The sequence below is a fragment of the Desmodus rotundus genome, chromosome 6, assembly GCF_022682495.2.
Source record: "Desmodus rotundus isolate HL8 chromosome 6, HLdesRot8A.1, whole genome shotgun sequence".
Taxonomy (NCBI): Eukaryota; Metazoa; Chordata; class Mammalia; order Chiroptera; family Phyllostomidae; genus Desmodus; species Desmodus rotundus.
The window spans coordinates 9,988,059-9,998,562 of NC_071392.1; the positions used below are offsets into that span (position 1 = coordinate 9,988,059).

The 10,504-nt window shown below is 43.8% G+C and overlaps 1 long non-coding RNA gene across 1 annotated transcript; it reads left to right on the plus strand.

Annotated features, from left to right (window-relative positions):
- Positions 1-4,400: 4,400 nt before the first annotated feature.
- Positions 4,401-10,087, plus strand: LOC123480001 (uncharacterized). The gene is made up of 4 exons (XR_008427204.1): positions 4,401-4,743; positions 7,105-7,277; positions 7,980-8,271; positions 9,688-10,087. It is a non-coding gene; the product is annotated as an uncharacterized lncRNA (long non-coding RNA).
- Positions 10,088-10,504: the final 417 nt, after the last annotated feature.

A 10,504-nucleotide genomic window follows, 5' to 3' on the forward strand; every position in this document is an offset into this window, starting at 1 on the left:
GTGCTTTGCAAACTTTAGTGCACACAAAGAATCATATGGAGACCTCATTAAAACAAACTGCTGGGCCCCACTCTCAATGGTCCTCATTCCACGGAGCAGCAGTGGGCCTTGAGACTTTGCCTCCTAACGAGCAGCCCGATGATGCTGATGCCACTTGACCTCGGGCCACACTTGGAGAAGCGCTGGTCTAAATGACGCTTTCCTGCACATAATCAGAGCTGTAGTTTTGATATCTCAGTCACTCTTTCAGAAACCAGAGCCCTGGCTCTTCAAAATTCCTGATATTTGAAGCATTTTTGTATGCTCTCTTTTGCTTCCTCCTTACATGGTTCAATGATGATATTTTGGCCAATGACTTTTAGGGTTCAAAATTAGATTGTATTGTTAAAGCTCTTTATGTTGCAAACTTGGTGGCCAGAAACCCACACTGAAACAGATAAGCTAAGTTGTGGGCTTATCCATAAAAATACATGACTGATCATTTTGCTATTGTCTGGTTTGAATTTCAGTTGGGGTGAGTCTTCTCCCTTTGGCAGTTACTCTTTTTTCACGCTTCTCTTTCCTCTCTTGACCACTCTTTCAAAGCTGTGCTGGATCAGCCCTTGGGTGTGTGGGACAACAGATACGCACAGGGCAGAAGACCTCTCGCACCCAGCCTTGCAGTCGGACCCAGGGCTCCCCTGCAGCCTGCAGCAGCCCTGTACCCTGCACCCAAGTGTCTGCATCCCACTTTTCCTCTGCAAGATGGTCGTGCTTTGCATTTCATTTCTTTATCCTATCTATAGTAAGTGTTATACACTACCCAGTCGTTTTCCAGAGTATAAGTCTGTATAATTATCTATATTTAAATAGGCCTTTTTCCTACTATTATGTTTCATCTTTTAAAGAAAGAAATGGACCATCTAAACATTAAAGTTTATCTTAATACAGCCTACAGAAAACACTGGTTAGGATTTTCGTGGTAATGAGAAGCTTGTATCTTAAAGTCTAAAACGAAAGTTAGTGTAGAGGAATGCTTAGGAATCACATTGTTGGATGATTTTTCAGAGAACATCAATAGTTTATATTGTGTCTGTAACAGACTTTTATTCTTCTGTCATGAGTAAGCCAAACCCATCCTTCCCTTTATGCTCATTGATTCTTTAATCAGGCATGCCTGTCTCCCACAGGACGGAGCCAATCTGACAGAACTGTACGCGCACACCACGGAGTGGGGGACCTCAGGCCGGGGGTAGGGCCGGGCTCTGGCTAGCACTGGCTAGCGCTGGCTGTGGGATTTAGGGCAAGCCACTTACCTGGGCCAGACCTGTTGCCTCTGTAAAATGCAGATGATCTTAAGACCAGTCCCACAGAGCAGAGGAGTCTCAAAAGACCCAGTCTCTCTCTGAAAATACTTTGAAATGTGTTAAGAGAGACACAGATTTTCATCTCAATGTTATTATCCCTGGCAGGTTGTAATCATTCACATATTACCTCTGGTGGTTCGTGCATTGTGCAGTTTAATACATACTGGTACTCACTGGAATTGATTTCATCACTTTGTGTAATTTTGATAATTCCTCACACTTAAGGGTTTATTGTTAGTAATTATTTAGCTGTTTTTCACTAATAAATGTGTACATCCCTAATCTTGAGGACAATATGACACAAAGACAAACCAACACCTCTCTACCATGGGATACATGTATGTATACATACACATATATGAAGTTTACGTGTCATTAAGAGACCAGGGACTAGCTATGTGAAGTCTGTAATACTTAAAGCTTTTAAATTTTTCTCTTGATTAAAAAGGGTAGTTAGGGAAACGTACAGGACACTGAAGAGAGAAATTGAGGAAGATACAAATAAATGGAAGCATATACCGTGTTCATGGATTGGAAGAAATAGCATCATTAAAATGTCCATACTACCCAAAGCAATCTATAGATACAACACAATTCCTATTAAAATATCATAGTTCACAGATCTAGAACAAGTACTCCAAAAATTTGTATGGAACCAAAAAGACCAGGAATAGCCTCAGCAATCCTGAGAAAAAAGGACAAAGTTGGAGGATCACAATACCTGATAACAAACTATACTACAAGGCCACGGTAATCAAAACAGTCTGGTACTTGGCATAAGAACAGACACATAGATCAATGGAGAGCCCAGAATAAAGAACCCAGAAATAAACCCAAGTCTCTATGGTCAATTAATATTTTGCAAAGGGGGCAAGAGCATACAATGGGGCAAAATATCCTCTTCAATAAATGGTGTTGGGAGAACTGGACTAGTACATGCAAAAAAAATGAAACTAGACCACCAACTTACACCATACACCAGAGTAAACTCAAAATGGACAAAGGTCTTAAATATAAGTCATGATACCATAAAAGTTCTAGTGGAAAACATAGGCAAGAGAATTTCACATATCCCACATAGCAATATTTTTGCTGATATATCTCCTAAGGCAAGGGAAATAAAGGAAAAAATAAACACGTGGGACTCCATCAAATTAAAAAGTTTCTGCACAGCTAAAGAAACCATCATCAAAATGAAAAGGGCACTGACTATATGGGAGAACATATTTGCCAATGATACCTCAGACAAGGGTTTAATCTCCAAAGTTTGTAAAGAACTCATAAGACTCACCAGGAAGACAAACAACCCAATTAAGAAATGGGCAAAGGACCTGAAGAGACACTTCTTCAAGGAGGACATACAGAGGGCCCATAGACATATGAAAAAAAAATGCTCAACATCACTAGCCATCAGAGGGATGCAAATTAAAACCACCATGAGATGCCATCTCACAGCTGTCAGAATGGCCATCATGAATAAATCATCAAACAAGTGCTGGCGAGGGTGTGGAGAACAGAGAACCCTAGTACATTGTTGGTGGGAATGCAGACTGGTGCAGCCGCTGTGGAAAACAGTATGGAATTTCCTCAGAAAATAAAAATGGAACTGCCTTATGACCCAGCAATTCCACTGCTGGGATTATACCCTAAGAATCCTGAAACACCAGTCCAAAAGAACTTACGCATCTCTATGTTCAGAGCAGCACTATTTACAATAGCCAAGTGTTGGAAACAGCCCAAGTGCCCATCAGTAGATGAGTGGATTAAAAAACTGTGGTACATACCACACAGCAGAAAGAAAACAGGAATTTCTACCCTTTGCGACAGCATGGATGAAACTGAAGACTATTATGCTAAGTGAAATTAGCCAGTCAACGAAAGACAAATCCTATATGACCTCACTTATAACTGGGATCTAATGAACAAAGTAAAATAATGAGAAAATAGACTCAGAGGCATGGAACCATGGAACAGACTGATAGCTGCAGGAGAGGAGGGGTAATGGTGGAAGGAAGGGGAAGGGACTAGTCAAAGAACATGTATGAATGGACCCATGGACGTGGGCATGGGCGACAATGTAGGATGGACTGTGGGAGCAGGGGGCTGGGCTGGGTGGTCGAGAGCAAAAGAGAAAAAAAAATGGGAAACTGGAATAGAATAAACAATAAAAAACAAAAAATAAAAGTATAGAATCCTTAAAAATAAAGGGTAGTTAAATTACACTTTCACTAAACTACACTTTGGGGTCCTGAATAGGATTAAATGTGTAGTGAAAGTATTTTATGGTAATGGGTGACCAGATCCCTAAGCTATGTCAAATATAGAATCTGGAATCATTTTCCTTTCTGAAGTCAGCTTAATACACAATGCCGGCACCTGCTGATAAAAATAACTTAATTCTTGCTTATCAAAGAGGTATGGAGTATTAATAAGAGCTTAAATATTTATATTATGTTCCAGTCTCAATCCACTTTGACTTACAGACAATATTTTTTGAAAAAAATCTTTAAAAGCCCTTATTTTAAACCCTTAATAAACACACACACAAAACCCCACAACACATGATGCTTTTCCCTGATCATGAAGAAATCTCTCGGATTCCACGCATAGTAGAATGAAGGAATCCTGGATCTTTATCAGGGTCATACTGTTGAAGAGACACAAAATTTAGGGGAAGGTGTGTGCTGGGGTCAGTACTGAGGGGATTTTCCTAGCGTACAGAACTGAATCACTTGGAGGAAAAAAAATCACTCTCTGCTACATAAATTTGGGTTGGCCAAAATTGTCGTTCTTTTTTTTTGTTTTTTTCATAAGATGGTTCTAGTAGCACTTTGTTGTCTTGAACTTAATTTGAAACAATTTTGTTAAATTGTATTGTAACAGCTATCATATCAGCAAGCATTTTTTAAAAAACGTATCAAAATTGGTGAATTTTTGCGTAGTCATTTTAATACTGAAGATGGAAGAAAATATGCAACAGTTTTGGCATATGATGCTTTATCATTGCAAGAAAGGTTGAAACGCAAAAAAAGATTTGTGCAGTGCATGGAGAAGGTGCTATGACTGATCAAAAGTGGTTGGTGAAGTTTCGTGCTGGAGATTTCTTGCTGGACGATGCCCCACAGTCAGGTAGACCAGTTGAAGCCAACAATGATCAAATCGAGACTTTAATTGAGAACAATCGATGTTATACCACATGGGAGATAGCCGACATACTCAAAATATCCAAATCAATAAAGTTATTGGTGAAAGTGAAAAATGTGTCTTTCATTTTACAGAAAAAACTAAATGGACCTTTTGGCCAGCCCAATGCATGTGGTCGCATATGCACTCTCCTCCCTGCTTCCTGTCACTCATTTAAACCACTGTGGCTACACAGGAATGATGCAAAAGTATGGTAAGACATTCTCCTTGCCCACCTCCTCCCCCGAATCTTAGGGAAAGCCCCAATGAAAGCAAGCCCCTTATGCTAGGCCTAGATTGCAAGCGTCTCCCAAGTACAGGAACTCTGTCCTATTTTGTCTTTAACTCTGTAAAGTGTCTACTTCCAGAGTCCCAAGACAATCTGCACACAGGAAACATTCAGGAACTGTCGTGGAATGCGAGGGGCAGCAGTGACAATGCGTGTCCTGAATCACTACTGACTTCCCCGGCTGTCATTACCGCACTCGGTCTGTGTTTCAAATGTGCTGTTTTCATCAGTCCTCAGCCAGGACGGTTCCGTTCCTTAGAGGGGCAGTTTCCTTCTCACCTAGTTGCTGCCGTCCAATACGTGCCCCCAGGTGAGGCCAGGTTGGAAATGGTTAGCTCCTAGCCGCAGGACTACACTTCCCTGGCAACAGGAGAGTATTGAGCCATCTGTTTGACTTGCCTCGCCCTCTGTTTCCCAGAACTTAGCTGGGTGCTGGCTGCATTCTAGGGATACAGGTCTAAACCTGGTAGGTTTCAGAACAGGGCCCTGAACTGGGTCATCCCCAATGCGTGGAAACATCAGGACACCTTGGGGCCCACGCTGGAGATGTTCTCCTTCCTTAAAGAAAAAGTGACTGTGCATTTGTAACATGCCAGGCCCTGTGCTTAGCTCTGGGGATACAAAGTTAAACCAAACAGGGTCCCTGCCTTCAAAAACCTTCTTGCTCGTACTCAAGGGACATAGATATAAAGAATGAGATGACTGAAGTGCATGTGGTAAAGGCATGCTGCGGCCAGGTACAAGGATGGGGTGGGGTGCCGGCCAAAGACACGTTCCCAGAAGTGACACCGAGCTGCGTGTTGAGAAAGTTGGCCTAAGCTGCCACGGGCATTCCAGGCTGAGGATGCATGAAGCAAGAGAGAGCTTGGAGCATTTGCAGGCCTGCAAGCAGTTCGTTACAGCTGGAATGAAGGGTGGGAGGCGATGAGGTGAGCAGATAGCCTGGAAAAGTAGGCTGAGGCACAGTCCAACTGGCTTGGCGTGCTGGGCCACAAGGTTGGAATCAATCCAGAAGGCAAAAGGGAACCACTTTCATAAACAGGAAGTTGAGAAGGATCACGGGCAGTATTTTGGAAAATGTATTGATGCGGGGAGGAAAGCACAGTAAAGTAGAAGGCTAGGGGGCTGGTGGAGGGCAGATTCAAAAGCTATTAAGGCAGTAGCCTCCACAGGTCTCGGAGACCAATTGGATGCTGTCATTGGCTGAGAAGAAACACTCAGGGGTAATAGGAAAGCTTTCTGGTCCCTGGTAGCACTGGGTAGAAAAGATCAAGTTCGAGAAGTGGGGAGATGAATCCAGCTTTACAAAGCAGAAGGAAACCAGCTGTTAGATGTGGCAGGGCATGGGGTTAAGTTCTGTTGGCTTTAGGCCTCCAATGCAGTGCCGAATTTGCATGCAGGTATAAACAGGTGACCCTAGCTAGCCAGGGTTCTCGGAGCACTGGATTTCATTTTGCACAACGCTTCTCGGGGCTGGAACCGAGACTCCCGCTCTGTGTGTGTGTCCATTGGTGCTGTTCCTAGGACAGACGTCCTGAAAATGGGGTGGCATAGGGGGGCAGAGTTGGTGCTGTCAGTCGCTGGAGGGCAAGCAAATGCCCGTGCTGGGTGTGGCACATTTATTTTCCTTCATTGTTAGCATTCCACGAGCAAAGGAAATCTGGGCCTTGTTATCTTCCAGCACAGTCCACTGTATAAACAACATCTTCCTATTATACTGAGCTGGCCTGTTAAAAAGGTCACTGCCTCAAAAATTGCATCATACATTATTTTAAAATAATGACTGTGATAGGCACAAATATGCCCACCCAAAGATGGCCACACCCTGGGATCTGTGATTAAGTCACCTTACACGTCAGGAGGGACTTCGCAGATATGAATTAAGCATCTTGAGATAAGGAGACTGTTCTGGATTATCTGAGTGGGCCCAGTGTGCAATAATTACAAATCCCCTTATATGTGAGGGAGCAAGGGGGAGAGACAGAGGCAGAGTGGTACCGTAGGAGAGTCAACAGGCTATTGTCGCCTTTGAAGACACAAGGAAGCCATGAGCCAAGGCATGCCGGTAGCTTCTAGAAACTAGAAAGGCAAGGAAACAGACGCTTCTTGAGAGCCCCTGAGAGGAATACAGGCCTGCTGACCTCTTTCTTTTAGCCTGGTGAGACCCCTTTCTGACCTCTGACCTCTGGGACTGTGAGATAATCAGTTTGCATTGTTTTAAGCACCTAAGTTGATGGCAATTAGTCCCAGCAGCAATAGGAAACTAATATACTGACTATTCTTTAGGATTGCAGAAGCCCCCTGGTTACAAGCTGCCTCAGAATCAAAACTAGTAAACATGACCACAAACCGCTCATGTGGCTGACCACACATATTTTTTCCTTGGCTTCTGGCCCACTCTGAAGCCTGGAACACAGGACGCCGTGGTTTCCTGAAGGTGGACACTACAGGTAGCTGAGGTAACGTTCTGCTTTTAAAGACCCTAAGCACCAGCAGGGCCTTCCCATTACCTGCCCAAAAAGAGCTCTTTAGGCCGCCTCCCCAGCGTGAGCACCGAGGATATTAGAGTCGGGGGATTGAAAGGGGCAGCCTTTGGTCCAGGGGCTCCATGTTCTAAAAGAACTCTGGAGAGTCAGAATCTGTAAGTACACGATCTGCTTGGTGAAATTTCGGTTCTGAAACTAGCCCTGTGTTGGCCAGGACCTGCAGAGGGACCAGGGTGAGGGTGTCCCCTGCAGAGAGAAGGCAGCTGCTGGGAAAGTCCACACTGACATCTAGTGATACAGAACCGCACTGCCAAAGGCTCGGGACCTGAAGCAGTTCCCATCAATGGGCTCCTCCTTTTTGACGCCCCTCCCCCTGCTTCCCCCCCCCCTGCTTCCCCCCCCCCCCCCCCCCCCCCCCCCCGTCAGAGGCCTCAAGACTCGGTGCAGACCAGGTGACTTCAGCTGCCCCTGCCAGCCTTGGCAGGTCACGCTTCTTTATGCTTGTGTGCACCGGAGCAAAGTTTAACCATCTAAGCGTCTTGCCTCCTAATTTTTTTAAAATGATGATTTCTGCACATTTTAAAGCTAAAGATTGTACTTCTAAAAGCCTTTTTATGCTCCTGGTGGCTAGAGGCTTGAGTGCCAAAGGAGTTTAAGAGTATTTCTATTTTCTAGGTTCCCGGGACAGTTACGGTGGCTGTGAGGTCCTGAGCAAGGAACAACCCCCGCCAAGGCCGGCCAGGTGCTGCAAGTCCTGCCTTTCTTTGCCCCTCGCTCTCCCTGCCTCCCGTTCTCACCAACTATGATGCCTAAAGCACACAAGAAATGGCAAAGAATGCCCTTCTATTCTTCTCTTTTTCCCCTCCGCACATGGTGAAATAAAGTCAACAGACTTTGTCCTATTTCCTTCCTGAATGGGGACAAATTAGAAGCAAGACAGGATTTTGAAGGCTGCTGCAGTACCCAGGTAAAAAATGACGAGGGGGTTGCTCAGCTGCGTGCGTGCACTTAAGGCCACTAAGCTGTGCACTTAACAATTCTTAAAGTGGTAAATTTTATGTAATGTATATTTTACCACAATTAAAACAAAATAATGAGAGGCTGACCCACTGGAGTAACAGTAGGACTGGGAGAGGACTCCAGTCTTATCAAATGATTGGATGCAGATACATTTTCATATCATTCATTTGGGCAAAACGCGCAGATTAAGAGCCAGGGAACAAATATGGAACTCCCCAGAAACACTCCTACAGCCTTCTTATTGAAACAAGCAGATCTAAACATCCTGAAATACTCAGATTTTACCTTGGAGTGTATTTTCCCCATGCATTTGGGGCATTTTCTTTTGTGACATGTAAACATCAGGCTTCAAGGAAGCCATAGAGATGGATGGGAAAGTAAACTGTGCTGAACTGAAAGCACACGGATTTTGTAAAGAAAGGGGAGTACTCCCCCCCCCCAGGAGGCATGCCTTATTCAGTTTTGACTGTCGGAAATACAAGAGACATAAAAACATTGCCGGAATTCAGTTGCCTCTGTGAGTCGAGCACAAAAGAAAAGGATAAATAGGAATGAGTGTCAGACGCGACACGTACAAACAGCAGATTCATAGGTTTTACTGATGATGAATTGTTATTTTGTAGAATTTGTAATCTGTTGAAATAGTGATTCATTGAATTCCCAGGGAGAAATTAAAAGAACTCTGTAATTTCTTCAGTAAAACGTAGCATTTCAATTAAGTGTTCAGACGTACATCCATATGGTTTTTCCAGCATATCTTTTAACAGATGGCTTCCTAACAATAAGTTTGCTCTCTTCCTTCGTCTCCCCCCCTCCAACCAAGGATTGAGTAAGGATGGGAAAAATATTGTCAAGACCAAGATTAACGAGGAGTATGACAGCGGCAATTAGAATTTCATTTTAATACAGCAGGATTTTTTTCTACTGAATTAAAGTTATTTGATAATAGCTCAGGAGTTTCCATAGTAAAAGTGTTTCTTCTGGTGTCCACAAAGAACTTAAAACATACAACTTAAAAAAATGTTAAGCCCCACCAAGCACAAAATTTACCTAGCTCAATGCACAGGGCCTTTGGAGAAGCAAGAGTTTTGGGAGCCAGGCCATCTCCTCTAGGATTTCTGTCCACTCAGCCACCCTCCAGGGGCAACCTATGTCTGTCATTGTACAGAATCCAATGACAATTCAGAATCCTGCAATGCCAGTGACCCACAGCCAGACTTGAAATGGCAATGGCTTGATAATTTGAATAACAGAAACTGTCTCGTTTTTCCTATTTAGTGCAATCAAGCTAATGGCTTTTGTATAATTTTCCAAACTGCTTAATGAATATTTTATGATGTAGAATAATTATCTTTCTCATCAGGCCACATATACAGAATCCAGACTTCCTCATGGGAAGAGTGAAGAGCCTCAGGAAGAAGTTTATGTCTGTCGGGACCGTAATTCCAGGCAGGGATCTGCAGACCAACGCCAGTCCGTGCGGAAGTGCAATCAGAAAAAGGAGGGCAAGGCAGTCATTGCTTTTTGATCCGTGAAAAGCTAAATGTCTGTTAACAGCATGACGGTTCCTCAAAAACTTAAGCACAAAATTACCATTTGATCCAGCACCCCCACCTCTGGTATGGACCCAAGAGAATCGAAAGCAGGGACTCAGACAGACTTGTGCACACCCATGTTCTCGGCCACGTTACTCCCAACAGTCAAAAGGTGGAAGCGACCTGGGACCTGTGCCAGAATTAAAAATTTCTTTACAGTTTCTGAAAGCTAAGTGTATTCAGTTTAGAAGACTTCCCTTCAGATCAAGGTTATGTCCTTTCCACTCTTTTGATAGATTTGGGGAGATTTGTTTTGCTGTTTATTTGGAATTCTTTAGTTTTGTCATTTCAGACAATGAAATATTCGCACTCTGCTATTGATCCCTGAGCTCATTTTGAATTTTTCTTGGCCTCCAACACCTAAAAGAGGGGAGCCATGGCTCCAGAGATCAGTGGTCCGCTTCTTTGATTTCCCTGCCTGGAGTGGGAGGGTACACCCCCATCAACCAGAGCAACAGGGCTTATTGTCAGCTGGAATTTTGGCCCTAAAGGGGGGAGGGTGCATTTCAGAATGGCTGGGAGTCCTATACACTAGACACAGGTATAAACATTTCTAAAAGGGTCCTCCTCCCCCCCTCCCAGGTG